The 24,355-nt window shown below is 38.1% G+C and overlaps 1 protein-coding gene and 1 long non-coding RNA gene across 8 annotated transcripts in view; one reads left to right on the forward strand and one right to left on the reverse strand.

The window, feature by feature from the left end:
• KCND2 (potassium voltage-gated channel subfamily D member 2) overlaps positions 1-24,355 on the forward strand; it is a 279,161-nt gene that overhangs the window by 201,869 nt on the left and 52,937 nt on the right. The gene's annotated exons all lie outside the window — the stretch shown is intronic.
• The window catches only part of LOC128912661 (uncharacterized), an 83,296-nt gene that overhangs the window by 22,007 nt on the left and 36,934 nt on the right, over positions 1-24,355 (reverse strand). For 6 of the 7 annotated variants that reach the window (XR_008467717.1, XR_008467716.1, XR_008467715.1 and 3 more), the window contains 5 exons: positions 22,034-22,120; positions 14,847-14,933; positions 6,057-6,121; positions 3,964-4,018; positions 1,672-2,212 (listed from right to left, as the gene is read on the reverse strand). This is a non-coding gene — a long non-coding RNA (uncharacterized LOC128912661). The remainder of the gene's footprint in view (positions 1-1,671; positions 2,213-3,963; positions 4,019-6,056; positions 6,122-14,846; positions 14,934-22,033; positions 22,121-24,355) is intronic. The other variant, XR_008467720.1, reaches the window with a different exon arrangement.

Below are 24,355 nucleotides of genomic sequence, written 5' to 3' on the forward strand. Positions count from 1 at the left end.
TGCATCAATAGGGAATCTCTAGATGCATTTCCTAGCAGAGGCACACTGGTCCTATAAGTTGCCCCAAAAGATTTTCAAGAGGTTTTCATTTTGAGTATTATATCTGTAAGAATGGACACTAAAGACAAAGACAGTGGGCAAAGTAGGAGAGATCCAAAGCATAGATGGACTTCGTAAGAGAACCCAAACCATCTGAATTGTGCTAACTACATAGTCTCTCCAAAAAAAGTAAAAAAATGTATACCTCCTTTTCCTTTCTTAAAAGTGTATTAATATGCAAATTTATACTTGCCAGAAGCAAACTTTTAATATAATCTCATATGGCAGAATTGAAATCAGGTGTGTATGACAGTTAATGTTATAGGAGTGCTGCTAACTACATCTGCTAACTTAGTCTGTTAATTAGAAAATCTTCTGGCTTAGTGATCACATCAGCCTTAAGGAGCTACCGTTTAAAAAGGATTATGTGTATTACAACAACTGTTTCTAAAGCTGTTGACAGAAAGATAATGCACGATCTAATATCTTAAGGTTCATCTCAAAAAGTGATCAAGGTAACATTTTTGGTCCATTTTTCACCTGTGTAGCATTACAACAAATGTGGGTGATCATAAACTGCTGTTTATGCAAGCTTAAATAATGATTTTACACATTTTTATCTACTGAGCCATTCCCTATTCAAGGCTACTTACAGTGATGATAATACTTTCTCATCATAGTTAAGAATATTACCTTTGTTTCTAAACAGCAGGCTCATCCAGCTTTTAAATAGACAGCAGTAGAATTTGAGCAGGGAGCTCAATGACATTTGAAACAAAATCAATTTGATGTTACTTGATAAAATTATTATCTGGAAGGTAGGATATAAAATCTGATATAATGTAGACCTGAACAAGGAAGATTTTAATATCTGTTCATACCCTTTAGGAATATTTATAGAGAACACTAGAGAAGCACCTTAAAGTATGCTTTTCTTCCTAGATCCAAAGCAGATAAATTGATGCCAACAAGGATTTTCCAATAACTTTTGTTTTATAACTAGTTCTGATCTCATAGAGATAACAGAAAATTCTCCTTGACTTTACCTCCTAGTGAGAGGCTGCACATCTCCAGAAAGTCAGAATTTTTCAGGTTTTAATGCTAAGAGGCATTGGACCTGAGACCAGACGAGGTTAACAGTGCCTGACGCTAAGGGATCTCTCCAGCCAATCTAACAAGGCATTTAGGGATTCTCCTTGTCAGAAGTCTCCCAGGAGTGTACAACAAAAGCAGAAATGGGGAGAAGGAAGTATTGGTGATCTAAGGCTGCTACTGCACTGTGGCAATGCCCAGCTCAGGCACTGTACTCTGAGGGCTCTTTCAACTTAGGTGCTTCAGAGACCCTCCAATGTGACTTTTGGGACCAGTCTTAAGCCCAAATTCTTACCTCAAGATCAAGAAAATAGTCTGAAATTAAATAAAAATAAAACATAAGAAATAATTTTTTCAGATTTCATTGTAATATTTTTTTCATAGGACCTAGAGAACAAAGTTTTCCAGTTGCTTTAAAGGGGGTGCAGCCCAAAACAGGAAATGTGAACCAAAGTCATACTTACGATAATCAGCTACTGAAATATGGGTGGCATGGTATGTACCTGATAATCTACCCTTTGGGCTGAGGTCTCAGCTTACCTGAGGGCAGCACAGAAGGCTGTGCTGTTCCCTGCTGTTCCTTGATTGACTGACTGATACGCAGTGGGGCAGATCCAGGAAAATCCGATGACCACAGAAATACATTCGATGTCACGACTGTGGGAAAGTATTACATCTGCCTCATCCTGTATTTTGATAACTTTATCATCTCTGTCACCTCTTTCTTTCCCTGTGTTCTTCAGGAGCATGCCAGGCTGAGAATTCATTACTCCTGGTGGTACAGCTGCGGTTTCTTATACTAACTGAGCAAACCTGCTGAACCTGACACACATCAACTCAGGGAATAGACTCCAAAATCCTCAATGATTTGAGGAAGTAATACAATATAAAGCCAGAGAACATGTTTCTTCCTTTGTCGTTTTGTAAACTAGAGCTTACAGTTGGCTTTCTGCTGTACGTTTAAGTCCTGATCCAGTAATTGACCTGACTCCTAACTTCTTTGGTGCTATAATAGCTGTCACTCACAGAACTGATTTCTTTGCAGGTACTGAGCATCCATCAGCATCCATTGACTTTTCATCTAGGAATGTTCAGCAAGTAATAAGAAAGAGAAAATACACAAAGGTATTTAGGAGTTAAAATGTCAATTGAAATATATCAATGAAAGTTCAAGCATCTAAACAGAAGCCTACAGAAAATGTTTCCCAGCTAAATAGAATCAAAAAGTTAGTTCTAGCTGTGAGTTTTTACAAAACTGAGAAAGAGACGTCAAAACATGACATTTAATCCAAAGTAGGTCTGCATATTTTTTTAATATTTGGGAAACATTCACTGAATTTCTCACCCCTACTTTTCTCCTGCATTAAATGCCATCCAGAATAAATTAAACCTGAGTTCACATTAAAGTATATGTATATATTTTGGTAATGGAATTTTGTGTTCAGGTGATAACCTCCAATTTACGTAATTGCTTATTTTTAACAATAAATGCTACTATGTAACGCAAAAAGTTACCAAAACAACTTTATTCTTTATAAAATCTTCTGGTGCAGCTTTCCTTGAGATGGATAGCTCGCCTTTCTTTTAATCTGATCCAGTTTGCTCATACCTAATAACATTCATCCCTGCACAAACTGTGAATGGAGAAATACAGCAGAGATAAATTTAATCTACCAAGTACATGTTCCTTCTTGCTCAGTTACTCATGTTCTTGCTACAAATCTATGGACGAATTTAATTTCAACTAGGTAGCAGTAGGTAAAAACTGGCAAACACTTCAGTCAAGGGAATTTCCTTTGCTTTTGTCAGCCTTTGACCATACTTTACACTATTAAATCGTACTGTACTTCATAGTAAGTACTTTGTACACAGTAGTCTTTTTTTCAAAGCCTTGGAAGCAAATGGTCCCTGTGTAAGAAAGCAGAAAAAGCTAATAGAACCCATTCTTATGTCTAATCTGAAACTTCTGTGTATGTGTCATTCCACTTTTCAGAAATCAAATTTAAATTACCGGTATCTTAAATGTGGTTTCCTAATAACATTCATTGCTTTTGAAGATTGATTGTTCAGCAGTATTTCAGCAGTATTTCTATTTTTCCCTTTTCAGTACTTTCAGTCTACCCTGTGGACTTTGAAAAGTCTATAATATAGTGAGCTTTCAATGAAATTTATTATCCTTTTTAGGCTACATATAAATATTTTAAATAAAACTTTGGCATCAACATCAAAGCACTAAAATATGTCTTCTGTTCTCTGCAGCTGTTCCATATTTTATGTGTTTGATGTTAATGTGAATGTGATATTCAAACTTAATAAATGTATAGCAAAGGGAAGAGTAAATGTCAATAAGTGTCATTGAACACTTTTATTAAACACTTGTGTAAAAAAAATCTTAAAGTTAAGAGATGCTGTAAATCCTCTGTGCCACCATTATGTAGTTCTGTAAGTTACAAAAAGATTTATAATCCTCTATAGAATATGTTAAAGAAGTTATTCCGATATACTAATAAAAACCATTAACGTATTAATATTGCCCTTATCGCTGTAGGCTCTTTCAGCTATCTGCTTCTGCCAGCCCTAAATTGTACATGCTGTGTGTGCACAATGAATAATGCTATCCCAAAAGAAAGGATGTTTTACTTTTTCTATTTTGTTAAATCAAAAATGCAATAATTAAAGCATTTTCTACTTGGTCTTAATATTTTCAATTAAAATTTAAGAGCTCTAGAAATGAAAGAACATTATTTCTCTATGTTAAAATTCTGTGCATTATACATAAACTGTGTTTTAAGAATCTCTTTATCTACACAATCTGTATGAAAGAAAACTAACCTGCATGCAATGACTCTTCCTAGGACTAGTATTCAGTGTTCCAGCAGTCTCTTTTCTAGGAGAGAAAAGAGCAGCGGACGTGGATTACGCCATGTGCCTCTGTATGTGAGATTGAGATCATTAGGAAAATGATTTCTGGGGCTGTAGTCTCCATCCTTATGGATCCTTCGCTGCATGGTTCATATTCAAGTCATTTAACAGGGTGGTATCTGCAGGGAATCGGCTCCCCTATTCCCAGTATCCAGCTCCTCCAAATGTCAGATTGCTCTGGTTTAAAGGGTACTGTGATCACAGCAGCTGGAGAAATGGTTTATTTCAGAGTTTGGAAAGAACTTTAAATAGTAACAGTTCAGTAACTATCACTGGCTGCTGTGAAGTCCTTGGTGAACATAAGTTTTACCTCAGCAATAAAGGTAAGAGTTACATTAAAAAGAACAAACACACACACACATCCACCTGCTCTCCCTCGGTGCTAGTCACCTTAGTGCCGTGATGGACTCCATCATCCTAGGTGAATCTAGCCCAAGGTGTGTTTGAAATCACAAGTAGCTGGTGGGCTGCTTTGGCAAACGTGCTGGAGACCAGTTTCCTTGGCAATGTACACCAGATGTACCTGGTGATGTGGTTGTAACTCTGAAACAGCATACGTATGGTTTTCCCTTCCGCACTTGGACTTAGCTATGCAGGGCTTTGCTTTGTGACTTGGTCAGTACCTTCTGGAAGTATTTATTTGCTATCTTCAGCCCTATTCCCCATTTCCCTCATCCTACTTGGCATCATTCATTTATTTCCAGTGCTTGCAAAATCAGTGCTGGTAATCTAGGAGCTGCCTTCTCCAAACTAAAGAATCTTATTTCTGTCTATTGTAAAACCACTTCCTCCTCACAGATGGAACATAAATCTTGAAGGGAATTTATACGGGGTCTAAAATTGGGGGAAAGTTTAAAAAATGCCAGGTACAAATCTGTGTCCCATCCTTCTATAGAAAACTTTCTCTGTGCATAGTCTTTCCCCATGGCAAAGCCAAAAGTATGAAACCCTCAAATATGGGTCCCTGTTTTATGAACAGGTAAATTACTTTGGCCTTACCAGGGGGCACCTCTGTGCAAAAGGCAGTTATCACAGCTAGCTAGCACCCTGCCAATTTACACATTGTCAGGTTTCCCTCTCAGTCGTTTGTTTGAAAGTTAAAATTCATGGTGTTTTTCCATGGCTATTAAAATTATAATCCATCAAACCAAAGTGGAGCATTAAAAGATGCCTCTTACACTTCCAGATGCACCTGACTAGACCCCAAAACAGTTCTGCTAACCTCCAAGGATTTATGCATGAGTGGATTGACACGATTAGCTGTTCTTTTTAACTGCCAGATAGAGCATTTTAAATTTGGAATTAGCAACAATATAATAATTAGATTTTAATCCCTGTGAATTTTAATGGATATGAAACTTCAGGCCACATATAAAGAAACACTTAAACACTTAAAGGAGAATTCAGGTGAACTTTATTTTGCACACAACCATGATTCCAAAAACTCCTCTTGTCTGAGCCCTGAAAACCACCTGCACTGCTAACCAGGTTTCTGTCTCAGACCCTCAACCCCCTGCCAAGCTGCTTCTGCCACTCCCCAGCAGCACCTCAGTCCGGACAGGACTGAGCAGCTTGTATCCTTCCCATGACTCTGAGAATCCGGGTATCCTGCTGCCTTTCTCCAAGAGGGCTTCCCAGGAACTGGGGAAGTCACACTTCTCAAACACCAATTTGACAGCCTCTTTCTTTTAAAACGTTACCAAGTTCTGCTCTTTCAATTCCTCAGCTCCAACCACAGCCTAGTGATTAACACACTCATGAATTCACAGGAGGTGAAGCACCAGTTCCTGCCTTTGGGCCAAGGAGATTCACTCCCATCTCCTGGGAAGGGATGTGTAAGCAACGGTGAGACACTGTTAGGCCTTTTATTTTGAGTGGGTGCTAGAGTGAAGACTCATCTGTTTGCCTAGTCCCAGCTCCACAGATGGTATGTGACTAGCACAAAGCACACAAACAACCCTTGGGTCTAGAGCAGAAACTCCAGTTCCCAGGAGAAATCCTACCTGAGCTCACCTCAGCAGACTTGCTTCCTTTAGCCTCCTCTAGACTGGCAAGTCCTGGGCAGCTCCTACAGCAGGGACAGAAAGACTGAATCACATCACCTTATTTCCACTTTTTGTCCACAGCAAATAAAGCTGGGAAAACAAAGAAAGAAAGAAAGAAAGAAAGAAACAAACAAACAAACCAACCAACCCAAACCCAAAACTACAAAATCTGCTTTCATTTAACGAAAGGTAACCACCACCTACCTTCAGGACAAGCTTCTGGGCTCTCAATCCTGCCTGGACAGAGTATGCAGGAGACTGGCAGACTTCAAGATCGAGGTTTTCCCCTCCATTTTTCTAAAGGCTGTCCCCAGCTGACTCCCCACTTGGTTGGCTGCCTGATTTATCCCAGGTTGGGGTGGCTAATTCTCCCCATGCACATTGTAAATTTTCTTTTGTGGCAGATGGTCTTCTTGGATGCCTCACTACCATGCCAAAATTAGGTTGTGCAATCTTACATTTCCTTTCTGATTTTAGTCTATAACACTCATAAATTTCCCTGCAGAAAAATCTCTGTTCTCCCCCATCTCCTCAATATCCCAGCTGAAGTTTTGGTTCCTTTAGCATGTCATAATATCAGCAAATAAATCTAACTTTTTCAATCATTGATTGATGATTCTAGTGGTCGACTTGACCCCAGCACTGGGGCCTGCCAGTCAGAAGCTGAGTTCTGAGCATTTTCTGAAAATCAGATCTCTCAGTCTCCAACTATATCTCTGCTTTTCCATTTTTTTGAGCTTAACTTGACTGGCACAAACGAACTCCCAGACTCCCCAACATCAGCAGAAGCTCTACCATTGATTTCAAATTGTCATATAAATCTTTGTCATGAGCATACAAAGCCTATAAAAATCAAATGGAAAAGTCAGAAAATGCCAGCTGCCTATCCGACGTTCTCTGACTTTCTGCTCCAGTGATGTATACTGAAGTTTGATTCCATCTGCTATTGAACTTCAAAATGGAGGGAATTAATTAGTGAAAACCAGTGAAAACTGACAAGTGAGATGGAATCAGGCAGACCACTCTACATAGCCCCAAAATATAAGCAGAAATGTAACCTATTTTCTCTGTAAAGTTGTTGCTGTTTGCAATTTAGACTGTTTACCTACTACTTTCTATTAACTTTAAACTAAGTGTTTTTCTAATTTAGTAGATTGCCTTGAAGCCTGCTGCTGGCTTTCTAGTAAGCTTGATCTTTTATTAGCTACAGTTCTTTGTGGTATTCATTATACATTAATTTACATTTACATTTTTAGATTTCAGAAGTACATTCATATTAGCATTCTTTTGTTACTAGCAAATGGCAGAATAATTAACATAGAATATTTGATCTCACTAATAGAATTCGTTTGGTCTTTTGAGTCAAAGCTTATAAAAAATAAGCACTGAAAAAAATAGTAAAATATTTCTCTCTTGATATGTTCAAGATACTTTTGTTGGCTTATCCTTTTATGTTGCTTTATGTTCATTTTACCAGAAATGCATCCTTATCTGCACAATCATATTAATGTACTTTTTTATTCTATGGGAGATAACACACTCTAAATTGGAACTGATAGTTTGAACATAAAAGTGGTAACACTACATATACTTTTCTAAAGTTAAAAACCAGGAACTTTTCCTTGCTCATGTCATACCATGTTTACTCCTGTGAAATTCTACTAAAGAGGCCAATTTCTTCCAGAAAGACCTAGGGGAATGTACAGAGCCAAATGTGTTTAACTTTTTTACATAAGTCAATGACTTTATATAAAATGTACTGTGTCTCTCTCCCATGCGGTTGATTGCCTTTCATTTGGGAGATGAGCAGAATTTGCTCATCAGGAGTTAGTGTTGAACCCAGTAGGGAAATGGACAGTACCCTCACAGCTTCTCAGCAGGTGTTGCGTAGATATATAATCTAAGGCCAGGTAAAACAGGCAAAGGAATTTCTCAGTATGATTGCTAAGTCTAAGCTAAATGTAAATGGTGAAGCAAAGTGCTCTTTAGATGATTCCTCAAAAGATACTGAAGGCGCTTCGCCTGAGGAAGGTGCTGGTGAATACAGCATGCTCAACATGAGCTGACAATGCGCGCTTACAGCTCAGAAAGCCAACCGCATCCTGGGCTGCATCAAAAAAAGTATGGACAGCAGGTCGAGGGAGGTGATTCTACCCCTCTACCCGGCTCTGGTGAGACCCCACCTGGAGTAGTACATGCGGCTCCGGAGTCTTCAGCACAAGAAGGACATAGACCTGTTAGAATGGGTCCAGAGGAGGGCCACAAAAAATGATCAGAGGGCTGGAGCACCTCTCCTGTGAGGACAGACTGAGAGAGCTGGCGTTGTTCAGCCTGGGTAAGACAAAGCTCTGGGGGGACCTTATAGCAGCCTTCCAGTACCTAAAGGGGGCCTACAGGAAAGATGGGGAGGGACTCTTTATCAGGGAGTGGAGCAATAGAACGGGGGGTAACAGTTTTAAACTGGAAGAGGGTAAATTTAGATTAGATATTAGGAAGAAATTCTTTAGTCTGAGGGTGGTGAGGCACTGGAACATGTTACCCAGAGGAGTTGTGGATGCCCCTTCCTTGGAAGAGTTCAAGGCCAGGCTGGATGGGGCTTTGAGCAACCTGGTCTAGTGGGAGGTGTCCCTGCCCATGGCAGGGGGGTTGGAACTAGGTGATCTTTAAGGTCCCTTCTAACCCAAATCATTCCATAGTAGTAATCTCACAAAGGTGAGGCCATACGTTTGCCGAAAGGCTGTAGCTACATATGACTTCACTGTCCTTGGGTGTTACCTCAGGACCAGCAATGAGGTGATTACCCTCACTACATCCGTGCTTAGCTAGCTCTGCACAGAGTCTGGCAGGCTAGTTCAACCTGCTGGAGCTGATGCTAGCGTAAGCTGCCAGGGAGTGCCCTGAGGAGCACTTATGTGCTGTATCCCAGCCATTCGGCTTTGGAGACGGTAACCTCTGGCAGCAGAAAGGGAGCAAGGAACCACAGGGGAAATAACATCAACTATCAGAGCTATTTCAGCAATGTGTGACTGCCTATGGCCTGACACATTAATTGTTCTTGTTCCTGTGTTTTCTGAATGGTAAATTTTCAAATAAAATGACATGGGAAAAAAATCCTGACTTTTTTAATACAGGGAAATAATTCAGTTGACATGGTTTCCTACTATTGTCTGCATGAGGAACTACCACAGCAGGCAAGCAGTTCCACGAGAGACCATAGAGCAAACTAATGCAGCTTAAAATTGTTGGCTGTGATAACTGGCACATCCGGCTTCAGCCAACTACACTGATGGTCAGTAACTCAGGAAGCAACAATGGGTGAAAGGGCACCACGGGTGTTTTAAGAAATGACTGCAGAAAGAGCTAGAATTAAAAGCTGAAGATAGGCTTTGGTATGTGCAGCAGCTCTCTCTCTATGGACTAGGATGCTTAACCAAATACAGACAGAAGGGGAATCAGTTTTCCCTTTGTTTCTGGATGAAAAATAAAAGGTTTTCAACTTTTGCTGTAGTAAGAAAGTCTGAATTTATTAAGCAAAAGATTTTCATAAAGTCCTCCTCTATGGAGGAAACAGACTATTCTCTTGTTAGATCAGCCCATGCTGGTTTGAAAGCATCCAATTCACTGCTGAATTTAAGAAATAACACAAAGGGGATGGCCCTGTAGGGAAGGCTCACTGGGGATCCAGATTCTTCAAACAAGATACTGTGCAAACTGAATGAGGCACCCCCGTGCTCTGTGAGAGCACTCTGCTACAGGTTACAGCCTCATATTAAAATTTCTGATTTGACAGGCCCTCCTGAAGCTAAAACGGAGCTTCACGATGAAAATGTTTCTGATAATCTTCATTATTAACACAGACTTATATAGCAACATTTTATTATTTACCATTTGGTCTGAAACATGATGGTCAAAAAAGCTGCAAATAAGATTTGTTGATTGCCTTTTCCACTGCTCCCACTAAAAAAAAAGAAAAAATAAGCCCCCCAAAACACCCTGTTATCTTCGGAAAACTAGTTGACAAAGAACATCTAACTCCACCTGAAACTGGAAAAAGAGGGGAGGAATCATATGTTTATACACTGGAAGTCTGTATTTTTTAACAGTGTAATATTTGGGGGTTGTGCTTACTTTAACCCATAAGAAACATTACCCCTTTTTGATCTTATAAATCTTATATTTTTGAGTAATGGCTGAAAGACATCTCAGCTGTATGCTGAGATTAAGAATAGCTAGCTAGCTAGTTAGCTCTCTGTTTCACTATTAAGTTTGTCCCACTGCTGTGAAAGAAAGGTACATTTATGGCTTCAGTTCAATACTGGAGAGCGGTTCAGCTTGGTAAAAACCTGTTTCTATTTTCTGGTTCCAAACTCTCCTCATACTGTGCCAGAAGGTGTCTTCCAATTGTTAAATGACAAGTGTATTTTCCCTGTTTTTAAGTGCATTTTGAATTAAATTGTTTGTAACCAGGGTAAGCATACAATTGGAGTTAGAGTTTTCCATGTGTTTCACAATCCCATTTAGTATAATTCACTTTTGAGCCTGCTTTATTGGTCAGACCAGATGTATACACGCAAAGAGATTAAAATAAGTAGTTTTGTAGCTAAAATTACTTCACCAGCCACAATTTAAGTTTTGCAAGATACATTTTTTGCGACTGTTTTGAATGAATACTCATTTCCTTCGTAAGGAATTATGAACTCTTATCAGCAATATTTTTCCTAACGAGGTTAAATGATTGCCTTTTGATGAACAGCACATTTACTCCAAAATATATCTATAAAGAGCCTACAGCTATTCTCTAAATTAAGTTGAATCTAGCCAAAAAATACGGGCCAAAAATATTGAGTGGAAATTTCCAAAACATCAAGTATTGTTTTTCACTAGTTCTTAAAAATAAATGTATTCCAAAATGAAAACTCTAGTTGACCTATTATTTTAAAGAATAAAGGTTTCTAAAATCTTTTTATAACACTAACACAAAATGAATTAAATACTTCAGTAGCATATTTCAGGTTTACTTAGAATTAGATATTTCTTCCTTTTTCATCCATCTTATCCAGCATTTCTAAATATGTCATCTCATTTCAATCAAAACCAAAGTAGTTTTTATCTACCAGGCAAAAACTTCTACCCCTTTTGCCAGTCCTATTTCTAATTGTAACTTTAGCAACTGTCCTTGCAGGTATATTTTCTTTATTTTTAAGCATGACTGACCAAAAAAATGTATCTATCTGAGACATTTCTACACATTTATGGGGAAAACTATCAAAGTTTTCATTCTTACAGTAAGAATAGTTTGTAAATTCACTATATTCTGTTTTTCCTGCAGCATGCCATTGAACTGCAACTACTTTACTCCAAAATGGCACAGCCAGCAGTTTAAAAAAAAAAAAAAAAAAACGACAAAAGGAATTATTCCTGTTATTGATAACGTGAATGAGGCACCACAATCAAAGAGAAAATTTCTGTAACAAGAATATGCGTAAGCCACTGGATCTGTTGGGCACTAGTCATTTATACACCCACTCTTATTCAGGAGAATGTGGTAGAAGCTATACTGATACTAAGGTATTTCTTAAAGAAGCACATGTTTCTTGGAAAAATACTTCATATTTTTGTGTGTCCTGAAAGGAATTGATACAAGTAACAGGAGAAAGGAGGTAGGGTATCTGAATTATTTTTTATTATTATTATTAAAATTTGGCCAAGATATACCAAATTTAAATTCTGTGCAAGAAAGGAATCATACTAGTGTGTCACTTCTATGTTGTTGAAATAGCATGCTAGCATATAGAGGGAGGATGCTATTTAACAATCAGGGATTAGATAAATGTCTATGTGTCCAATTCATTGATTCAAATATAATTCAAACTGCTCCAAGATTTAGTCAGTTTCATAATTGCAGCGACCAGAGCAGCCAACTGGAAACCACATTTACCCCAGTTGCTTGATTTTGCCTAACAAGGTGGGTGGGATATGTTGGTCATGAACCTCCAACATGATCATCAGAAGTATTTTTTATGAGTTGGCCATCATCACATACTAATCACAAAGGGAACGTGGAGTTCAGAAAAATGGTTTCCTCCCCTTATTTAAAGTAATAGTGGTTAAAACTCTCCTAAAAAACTTCTCGGGAGTTTCTTATCTCTAGTAGTCTTCTGCCTGCCTTTAGTAATATGTTTGCTGGCTTCTACTGGCAGATATCCAGGGGTAGGTGTGTGGTCTGAAAATCTGCTGGAGTGGAATTTACAGCAACATAAACTGCCTGTTGTTTCCTTTCCCAGTAAGGGCTTGAAAAAGGCCAGCTTGGCTTGAAAAATTGGACAGAGAGTGCAACTAGAAGATTGCACAAAAAGCGCAACTAGGGAACTGGAATATGCACAGAAGTGCCATCCCTGCAGAGCCCTGGCCACACCAAGAGGTGACCTTTCTCTTAGTGTAAGAGTACAGAAAATGTGTTGCACTCTAACCAGATGAAAAACAAATTCAAGATGTCATGTTAAGGGAAGAAGGGGAGATATTCATTGGTAATAGTTCAATATATGTTAGTTGTATAATATCTGTGCCAGGAGTACTTAGTGTAGCTCACAAGTTTTTACTGAGTTCCTGGCAAAGAACTAATGTTAAATGACCTTAGCTGTATTTTAATCCCATAAATGGTTGTGCCTATTCCATGCAACTTTGTCAGAGACAGCTTGCGTTCCCGAGTCTCATTTGAGTATGAATTTATTTTCTTTTTTGTAGTTGGCAAGTGTTTTTTTTCATTCTGTTGCTATTGTACTTACGCCTCTTGTTTTGGACATCTTTCTCTGATACATAGCTCATTCTTAATTTTATCTGATGTTCACTGCAATATGGTACAGCTAGAACAAATGTAATTCCCATTTAAATGACATGTGACATCTTCATCAGTAATACATTTTCCTATAAGTTTTTACAATCACAGTTCACTTACATAGTTCACTTACTATTCCAGCTCTTATTACAGGAATTCTCTGTACCTACTTAAAAAATGTTGCTCTCCTACCAGATTCCCAACAGAGCATAATTCAGACAAGTTCCTCAAACTGACACTGGTATTTCTGCTTCCGAGGGTATGCAGATCACTAATACACATTCTCTGATTAACATTATCACTTACTTTAATACATACTTATTATTATTTGTCTACTGGTAGACTAGAAGCACTGAAGCCAGGCTAGTATTCAATGAGCTACTGTACAAAATGGGAGCAAATGATAAACCTTGTCTCTTAAAATCTAAGGCTATAAATCAGAAATGCATTTAAGTGTCTATGAAGATTTTCTCTCTTCAGAAAAGCACTTAGGCAAATAATTCCAGTGAAGCACGTGGATAAGTATGTTCACATTAAGGAATGATTTCTGGATTAAATCTCTGAAATTATAAACCTTAGATAAATTCTTAATTTTACTTGCACAGTTGGAATAATTCCATTAATATTTTACAGTGCTCTGTGTCTCTGTAAAAGGCAGACACATTTAAAAAATTTCGTGTAAGGGGTAGTGATATCATATCTACCATGTCTCTTAATGCTATGAAAAACCCTGACAATTCACAATGCAGACTGTAAAGTAGAGATCACTTCATTTACACTACCCTATTTCCTCAGCTTCTTGATGAATAAAGTTGTAAAGGTACGGTTCTGATCCTCTGAATTTTATAAGCAGCAAAGGGTTGTTTTCATTGTCAGTTGACAATATTTTTTTATGTTTTTATCCCATGAGTTAGGTTCATTACTTTATAAAATGGATTCTTTTCAATGAAGATTTAATTACTTTGTATTAATTCTTTCATGGCATTATTCTGCTGAAGAACTTCACTGCTCATTTATATTTTTATGTGTCTGAACATTTGCATTTAATAGCTTTTGAAAGGCAAGTTCATGGCTACTCTAATTAATAGCAATGATATAGTGTGGATTTTATCGCAAATTAACTGTCCAACAACAAGGCTGAACAACAATAACATAAAAGTTATGGCATGTGCTTCATTCCAAAACTAACTTACAGAGAAAAAATAGACCTCACATACAGAACATTAAATAATTCCTCTATAAATCAAGCTTGGTCCTCATTAACAAATTTGTATAAGAAGTATCTGCCTTAGTTAAAAACACTTTATGCATTATTTACAGAATACAGAAAAGAGGAGGGCAGAACAGCATTTTTTGCTTTCTTGTTTTTTTTCTAAAAATACTCATCATATCACTTAAGTCATCATTATATATTTATATAATATATATTATATATAAAATATATATAATTGTATTTATAATAATATATATAATTATATAAACACCCATTGTTTTCAGTTTTCTCAGAAGAGTTTAAAACACTTTGTAATCACTTTGCAGCACCTCTGCAAATTAGAGGACACTTACATTGACCAAAAAGATTCAGTATCATAGAATTAGCTTTTCTCAGTATTTCTGTTGTGGTCAGCAAAATTTCACTTCTAAATACCAGGCAGTAGAGAGTTACTTTTGTATTTTGCATTCAGAGCTTTTAAAAGTAAAACCAACTGAGTTGAAATGCCAAAATAACCATAATTCTCAGTCACCTGGTGGGCAGAGTCGTTCTGAGCATACACACTCCTTCCTCCTCCTCCTTTCTATCATGTCATGAAAGCAAGTGGCAGAGATGACTGAGGTCCTGACTAATGGGAAGCGAAACAGGGAACAGGTAATAGAAAAACCCACGAGGAAGACGAGGAGAAGAGCTCTCCTACTTTAGGTGATGTCAGGGCCTTGCATCTTCACACTTTCATCAGAATAGAGCTGAGCTGGAACGTCCCAAGGGTGGCAGGGAATCACAGCTTGAAAAAGAGAAGAGGATGTGGAAGCTAATAAGCACTCTCATTTATTCTCTCAGATTACTCCTCCTGTTTTCCATTCCTCTACTCACTATTCTCCTTATATTAATGTTTTGTGTTTACCCAGACTTTCCCTCATGTTTATCTTCTTTACTAACATATCTCATCTCCTCTTCTCACTTTCCCAAATGTCCCTCTTGTTCCAACTCTTTTACTCTTTAAATCCTGTCAAAGAACTGATTTCCTTTCTGAAAGTATGTTATGAGGACTTTGACTCTTTGGGGGACTCTGATTACATTTTTGCTCTATCCCTTCAAAAAAATTCACGTAGGCAGACAGATAATGGCATTTTCCACTCACTGACAGTGATCAGCATGCTATGCAATTTGGTTTTCTAGGTGATGTTTTAACACCAAGAATCAATGGCAATTAGGTTACAGGATTGTTTTACTGCCATTACTAGACTCACCCCAGTGCCTAATCTAACTCAAGTACCTGATTCTACTGCAGCCTCACATAATCTTGCGCATGCAGAAACAGGATTTTGTGAAAAAAAAAAAAAACACTCTATATCATTGCACAGATAAATTGAATGCATGACAAAACCAAATGGAATCAGTCATATTTCTGCAGAAGATCAGCTTGCAGAGATATTTCTATAGAAGGGAACATCTGAAAAAGTCATTGTTTTTCCTGGGAATAAGTGAAACAACTTTCCTCAGATCAAAACTATTTGTCTCAGCATACCTAGTCAGAAGGAGAAAACTCTTCTGAGGTTTTAACAGCAGAGACAAAGGGAAATTCACCTTTAAACAGTGTTGAGCATTGTAGTGTTGTATATACATCTAAAAGGTTGAACCAGACCATCTGGGTTCTCATGGAATAACTTAATAGGTCAGAACCACAGGCATTGACGTATTGTGCCTGTGATGCGAATGATAACATTTGTAAGTAAACCAACACAGTTATCTTTCCAATGAGAACTTTAGAGTTTCTGCTACATGGCTGCCACGACAGGCTCTGTACAGAACTATGTTATTGTCTCAGTTTTGTAAACTGAAATGAGCCCAATGAGATAATTGTCTTCCTGTCCCAGTAATGAACACATCAGACTATGGCAAGCATTTCATTTCTAAAAAAAAAAAAACAAACCAAAATTAAAATACAGTTCACTGTTTCTAGAGCCTGCTCAGTGTTATCCACATTTTGAGTAAGTCCATACACAAAGGAGAGGGCTGGGGAGGGCAAGAAGGGACTCTTGCTTCATCCTGTTTATTCTTCTTTCTTTTGTTGTATGAGTCTCAAAGAGCTGGATGATATCAGAGTCTTCCCTGTTGTAAGGAGGTAGGGTGAAGAATTCTTTGAAGATGTACAGCCTCAAAGGCAGTACCTGGTAATTGCTTGGGAATTCTTCAGTGGGAGAGGATATATATACTATTTTTTTACCACTCCATGATGGAAAGCCCTGACTACAGGTGAACCCCAAATCCTAGGACAGAGGTTAACTCATGGCATTTCCTAATTTTTTGTCCATGTTAAAGATAAGTCTAAGTTCTCCTCTGACCGAAGAAACCACCATTATGAATATACTTTTAGGAGGCAGCAATCAAACGAATGTGGAAGAATTTCTCTTTCCATTAAAGAAATAGACCGTTCTTCTCTGAAGTACTTTGATCTAAAAGCTAAGCACATCTGTAAGCATTTTAAAGTGCATTCTTTTTCTTCACAAAAAGTAGGAGAGAAGGAGATCCATCATGAGGCACAGAATCACAGAATTGCCTAGGTTGGAAGGGACCTGTCAGATCATGTAGTCAACCATCAACCTAACTCTGACAAAAACCATCACTAAACCATATCTCTAAGCACTATGTCTACCCATCTTTTAAATACCTCCAGGGATGGTGCCTCAACCACTTCCCTGGGTAGCCTGTTCCAATGCTTAATAACCCTTTCAGTGTAAAAATTTTTCCTAATACCCGGTCTAAACCTCCTCTGGCGCAACTTGAGGCCGTTTCCTCTTGTCCTATCGCCTGCTACTTGGGAGAAGAGATTGACCCCCACGTCTCTACAACCTCCTTTCAGGTAGTGTAGACAGCGATAAGGTCTCCCCTCAGCCTCCTTTTCTCCAGGCTGAACAGCCCCAGTTCCCTCAGCTGCTCCTCATAAGACTCGTGCTCCACAACCTTCACCAGCTTCACTGCCCTTCTCTGGACCCACTCCAGCACCTCAATGTCTTTTTTGCATTACACGGCATAGCTTAGGGAATGCAACATTTCCACTTTCACATCAAATTGACTTTGAGATTGAAGTAAGAAATGATGGGCCTCAAATTTGATATTAGGATAGAAATCTTGACCCCACTGAAAGCAAAAGTTCCCATTGAAAGGAATGGCAAGAATTCGCCTGGCCCTGAGTACTGACTTCTCTTCTCGAATTCCATTAATTCCTACTCAGCTATGCTGAAGCGTCCCCCTCCCCCTTCTTTCTTCTCTGAATATAGCTTTTACCCTTAAATGACATACTCCAGTCCATTGTTTATCCTTCTCTTGCAGTTCAGTTTAAAATATCACTTCGCCAGTAGTTTTAGTTACAACTGATTATAATTCATACTCCAAGCAATTGGTAGATAGATGCAGGCTATGATTATTTCACAACTGATACACATCTAGCACTTTTCTTTTCTTTTCAAATACATTTGATCAAGTATGTGCTTTGAATTTTTTGCTTTGTTTGCTGCAACAATGCAGAACTCTTCTTTACATGATATACCAGGGCATTTTTGCTATTCTAAATTGATGAAACTCCTCATTAACTAATTTTATTATTATAGAGTATTTTGCCAGCGTAACACTAGGAGAAACACAACAGATTTAAGTCATAAAGCTTTCTTCATAATGTTTTTAACAGCTTTTGTTCCTTGAGGGCGTGAGGAAAAGGTGTTGCATATGCATGCAACTTTGTTGCCAATAAAGCTGAAATAAAATTAGTTAAAAACCTTGGGAATTCAGAGTTTTTATGGAACACTTTTACTATTCAAAAATATACTACAGTAATATAATTTCCGTTCCTATTTATATTAATTGACTAACAGATTGTTTCATACAGGATCTTTAAAAGATTTATTTCTCAAAAAAATCTTCCGAAGAAAAGAGGAAGGCAGATGGAATAAGCTATAATTATATGCTGCTCTGTAGTTTAAAAACATACTGTTGACAGAAACCTGGTAGGAATAACACCACCCCCAAATTTGCAGGGGCCTCACTGAACTGCTCTAATTGTAAGAAAAAGTAATAGTGGACTAAGCAGTACTTGTGATTCAGAAACTTGCTCCAGATCAACCAAGCAGCCTGTGAAAGAATCCAGTTGCTGATCCTGGTGATTCTGCACAACAGATGCATTTTTCACATAGTCTGGTCTCCCTCAGGTCCCTCTGCAGTAAACGGAAAAAAAAAAAAGGGTCCTTCCAAGGACTAACCTCAACCACCCAAGATCCTATTCTGAATCTTTTGGCTTGCGAGTCTCACAAAGATGGGGATAATACTAACTCTCTCTCCCCGAGAACTGTGATATAAAGAATCATTTGTCTGTTTACTATTTAGGTAATAAATTAGATAAGCTCATTTGAGCAGAAAAGAACATCCCTGCTCAGAATAGGTTACTATAAAGTGCTTTGTTTGGTCCCTCAAAAACTTACTCCTATTTATTTTAACAGCTGAATACTCTTAGTGATTTCAATGGTACTACGTGTATCATGTTAATTCATGCAGTTGTCTGCACCTTTGCTGCCGGGAGGAAGCATTCTTCTTGACTCTGCACATAGAGTGGAGTGAACGAAATATGAAATATTTACAAAATTCGAATGAAATGTAAAGTTCCTTTGTTATAATTCCAAATATCGTGTGGTTGTTTCCTCCCATTCTTCTCTCTGTTTTTCTCTCCTAACCATCCTTTGAGAAGGTAGCAACAGAAACAGATAGTGCTGAGAGACAGTTCGATTACAGTCTGGCAGGGAGGGTACACATGTGGTAGAGCATGGAAGAATATGAGAAGCTGTTGTGAGAGCAACTTACTCTCAGTGCTGGTGCCACCACTGAAATACAAGAAGCAGTGACTGATCTTACAATTAGGGGCAAGCGAAAATGAGTGAAATAAACTTAAACATGATACAAATGAGAAAGGGGAAAAAAAAGTGTTCTAGCCTCTTGTGGTCTATGGCACATGGACAGCACATAACTCAAAAATCTTGCTTCATTGCAGATCAGTTCTATGAAAATCTCATACCTTTTGTTTTGCTGACGTTCTTAACTATTTGGTCACAATTTTCAATTTTCAAAATGCTTTTTACTTACATCATGTTTTCATGGGAGTAGATGACAAACCTCTCAATTTCCAGCAGCTTCTTACGCAAACATGTTTATCTGAAAATTGATTTGTTTCTTTGAAGGAGTTAGTGGAGTTTTGGATTTATTTTTTTGCTGGATAACAGTGGGTCCATTTTTGCTTAAAACATTTGTGTACCTTAAATGAATATTCTTTCATAAGTTATCTCTTTGTGGATTGTGTAATGAACTGTGAGAAATAAGTGCAATTTCAAGTGAAAAACCATAGCTGCATAATTTTTACACATACATATTTTAAATCATCTAAGTATTCATACATGAGTGTTAGTCAAGTAAATAAAATACAAGGTTTCCTTGACAAGGTAAAATATATAGTTTAGCAAAGAATTCAGGACTTGTATAATAAAAATTGCCTAAAGCCCCCCTACTTAAAAATATATTAGTTAGGAATTAATTTTCAACAATAATTTGACCTTTAGGGTATTTCTTCTTAAAAGAGTATCATTGTGTTGAAAAAGCAAAAACCCAAACAGAATAAAAAACAGCGTGGTATGCAGGGGCATTCTCAGATGAATACCTGGTGAAGAGCTAGACGTGTTCAGAATTTTTCTGTGCATCAAGGTTATCCATTTAGCTGGTGTCTTTTTTACTATCTAAGAGCATGCATTTTTCCAGCCTAGAAGATTTCACACATGAATGGTAGTAACACATTCTGTAATTATCCTTCATCCTATGTCTTTGTCACAATGTGTAAAGCTGCAGTTTTTCATCGTTAGAAACAGGGCAGGAATTTAAAATACTTCAAATAAATTTTACACATAACTGTTTTTTCCCAGAATTCTTAGAATACAAGGGAATGCCTTCTTAGGCATGGAAGGAGAGAAGTCATTAATAATACTGTTAATAATCATTGTTTTGAGAAGAAGCATAATCAACAAAATTAACTATTTCAGATTTTTTCTGATTTTTTTTTCAGACTAACTACTTGGGATTGGGTGGGTTAGTAGAAAAAATACAGAATTCAGCATTCTGAAAATTTAGACAAAAAATTACAAGTAATTACTAAGAGATTTAGTTCTTGGTAATTCTTAATCAAAATGCCTCTAATGATTTTGATGCTCTCACTGGCTAGCCTAGGTCCACGGAGTGGATGCAAACCAACTTCAGCAATGACAGATAGGCATTTAATAATCTTTGGTAGAAGATATTATCTACATGCCACTTAGAACCGGAACAGGCACTGCAAATCTATAAAAAAATAGTGCCAATTTCATAACCTCTATAATTATAGTCTTTTCAGAAATATACGATGATACAAATACCACATCATTTCGTCTTCCACGTATAGTCGTTTCTCTGTTATTTCTCTGTAAAGCATGATCAGCTTCTTGCAGAAATATTTTATAGCAGCTCAAGGTTTCGCAACAGCTGGAAGATCTTTAACTTTTACTACCCATTCTTTGCAGGCGACATACAGGCATACCTGCAAACCTGTTCTTGTGAGGATGTAGGGCCATGGCAAAACGTAATTGCCAGAGGTGAGCAAAACAAGAAGTGGTCTTCCAGACCAATTTCATGTGGGTTAACCACAGATGTTTCATGTTCATTATTTTGCTTATTCCCCCTTTTCAGTACTTTGTCCGCCAAACTTAAAAGTTACATACACATGTAGCTTATGCTTCCTGTTGGGAGCGGCAGGGGCTTCTGAGCGTGGCTGGGCAGGGTCCTCCAGCCAGGGCCCGTCCCACCGCTGGGGTGGTGGGACGGGCCCTGGCTGGGGGATCCTGCACTGAGGGAGTAGGGCAGACCGGGGCGTACAAGGAGCAAGCCTAACCCCAGGCATCGAGCACCTCCATAGGGGTGGGGACAGACCAAGGCCAGGCCAGGATGTGGACACAGCTTGTCGGGGCCCATGGTTGGGCAGGGCTGTGGGGAGATGGAGACCTGCCCTGCTGTGGCATCCCTGGGCAAGGGTTGACAACCCTGGCAAGGCCCTGGGCCATGACAGGTGGGGGGGGGCAAGAAAGGCCTCAGGGCCCTCAGGGCGTTGGCAGTACCAAGGACCTTGGTAACCCCTGGTTAACAAAGACAAGCATGCTTAGTTGTAACTGTTTCACTAATAAAGCTTAATTTCCACTATCAGGACAATAAATTAAGCATAGATGTCCAAGTTTCATATTGACTAAGGTATTTAAAGCCAGTGTCAAGTCAAAAAAAGAAGCAAGTAAGTGAGCAATAAAGTGCCTTCTCAGCTATGGTGCATTCTCACGCTAGGGCAAAACTCTAACACCGGTATCATTTGAAGTATCTGCTGAGCTCCTTTCATCATTTAACATCTTCCCGTTCCTTAGATCTACTAGCAAAGGCTCTACAAAAGAGAGTCTACCAAACACACCAGAAGTTTGGTTTCCAGAGTTTAGCATAACCTCCATCTGAAACACGTGTGGCCCCCGGGCAGCACTCCTCCAGCTTACTAGTGACAGGTCCTTCTCTGATGAAAAAGGCTATATATACAGAGGCAGAAGATAAAAAGACTTAGTAAACTTTGGTACTTTCAGGCTGCTTTCTGTGGAAGTAGAGGAAGAAAGGGTGTTTTTCATGAGGGAAGCACTATAAGGAGAAGCAGTAGATAAAACTGTCCCAGTAACAGAAGACCCTACCATTTAGCAAGAACCTTAGCACAGGACTGTGCTGCATGCCAACATCATTCTTGTCTCAGCAAAATAAAAGGGGCATAAAGGAATGTAATGATTTTCAGAATACCTCCTTTCTTTTGCTATAGGTCACCAAGGCAGCAGCTGCTAGAGGTTAACATTGCACTGGCAGCACTTCACACTGCTCTTCCCACCCCTGAAAGAAAAGAAGAAAGAAAATAACGATGTGTGTAAAGTTTGAGACAGGACACAAAAATCAGAAGGCGGCAAATAGATCTTACAGATGTCCTAAGCCATTCCTTTCAGATATCTGATGAGAATGAAGAAAAAAGTGTTGCTAAAATTTATCTGCAAACTGAATAGGTCTTAAAAAAACCAGTAGGATACACAGGCTTTGAGAGACTAAATTAAATAACATTTCAGCATAAGCACCATACGCCTCATAGGTTTGAGTGGTATGGAACCTGAGCACAGGACAACATTACTTAAATTATCCCAAACATATAAGTATCTTAAATATTACAGTTTTTTTAATAAGTTCAATATTAAAATTGATACTGAATATCAATGTAATGTCATTGTTATTTGCTGCAATACATTGAATTATCAGATACTTTCAGTTCAGTGTTGGTTAGAGGTAATGGTCTCCTTGTGATGTTGACAGCAGGTATTAATAAATACCAATTTTTACCCCATTTTAAAACGTTTGAAAAGTTATGTACGATAGACATATGTCGCTGGTTAGTACCCCATTTTTTCCCACCTTTGGGTAAGACATTTCAGCATAAGGCTGCAGCAAAGAAGCACACGCTTTGTACCTGTTCTGTAAATAGCAATAGAAAGCAAGCCTGTCATTTGGAGATCCTTCAGTGATTGATAAGTTCACTTGAAAAGGAAATAAACAAAAAAAAGTAACTCAGGCACAATAAGCCATGCCCTCCTTCATTACTGAAATATTCTGAACACTAATGCATTCTATGGGAAGTGTCTTGATGCACTTCTTGGAGTTCAACAACAAAAATGCTTTTCAGTTTTAGATTTTGTTAAGCTTCAAAACTAAGCTGCATGGAAAACAAAGTGTGATTATGAACTAATGAAATATACAATAGGGTGGGCAATTGAGAAGGAGAGTGCCTTACAAAAGCACTTACAGAGGAGCCATATTCTGTTCCCATTTTTAACTCTACAATCCGTGTTAGCTTCGGCATGAGTATGATGAGAGCACAATTTGTCATGCTAGCTAAGCAACAGATTGACTGTTCCTGAGAGTTCTTCTTCCTTTGCATAAGTACTTATTAAGGAGAGAGCAAGGATTGTTTCTCAAAAGGTGTATCACAGCTGTCAAGGCGTGTTTCGGCAGCCCTGTTCTGAACAGCACTCAATACACAAATTTATAATGGACTCCTGTCTTCTTCAGGATGTCCCTTTTCTCTGCATTGTTCCTACAATTGGTACTATTTTAGTTCATGCAGCAATTTATATCAATAATTAGATGAGCGTCCTACAGGTCTGTAACACCCCTTGATTCATTATTTCAGGGTGAGCTTTCATTTCCTTTCTGTTTAGTCAAAAAAAGAGTATTTTAAAAAATCTGGTATTTGTTGCCATTCAGCATTTTTGGTACTGTCGATCGATTTTCAAAAACATGGTGTGCAGTAAGTTATACTTCCTGATCTTTATTATGCCACCATCAACTCCATGAAGAGTGTGGAACTATGCCAGCATGAATCAGATGCACTGGCTTTTAATTTTATCTAGTAAATAGGAACCAATTGACCTTTTCTGTGCCATACTTCTAATAATATCTCCTTTATTTATCTAAGAGCTTTCTCCATAGCTTTTAATTGCAGTTGCACTGTGTTTTTACAGACCACAGTACTTTCCTTCATAATTTATAGTGTTACTGCACAATTAAATGAAGTCCACAGATTCCCTAGATTTCATAGGGAATACTTTCCTTTTTTTAGTGCAGAGATACTGGAATGCACTGTACACAAAGCAGTTATTTTTTAAAAATATTTTGCCAGAAAATGTGCTTACTTTATAATTCTTTTAGTGTTTATGAATGCAATCTATTTTGCTGGAAGGAAGACATGTTCCAAAATATCACAGATAAGTTAAGAAATAAAAAATAACATGTGCCCTCATCAATGGATTCCTTTTTTTTCCTGGTAATGCTAATGCATATATATATTTGCCATGGTAACCAGACCATTTTAACTTTCATATACAGACTTTTCTTCTCTTTGTTTCTGAATGTTTGAAAATATAATGAACCACTAGGTTCACAGATGCTGAAGTTTTATAATGAAGGGCTGTTAAAAACGATTCCTGCAGTTTAGAAGTATCACAACCTGAAACTTCTCAAAAGAGAAAAACGTCTAGAAGCAATTAGTCTGAAACCGTTCATTGGTCCTGGATTTCAAATGAG

The sequence above is a fragment of the Rissa tridactyla genome, chromosome 1 (assembly GCF_028500815.1).
Source record: "Rissa tridactyla isolate bRisTri1 chromosome 1, bRisTri1.patW.cur.20221130, whole genome shotgun sequence".
In the NCBI taxonomy this organism is placed as follows: domain Eukaryota; kingdom Metazoa; phylum Chordata; class Aves; order Charadriiformes; family Laridae; genus Rissa; species Rissa tridactyla.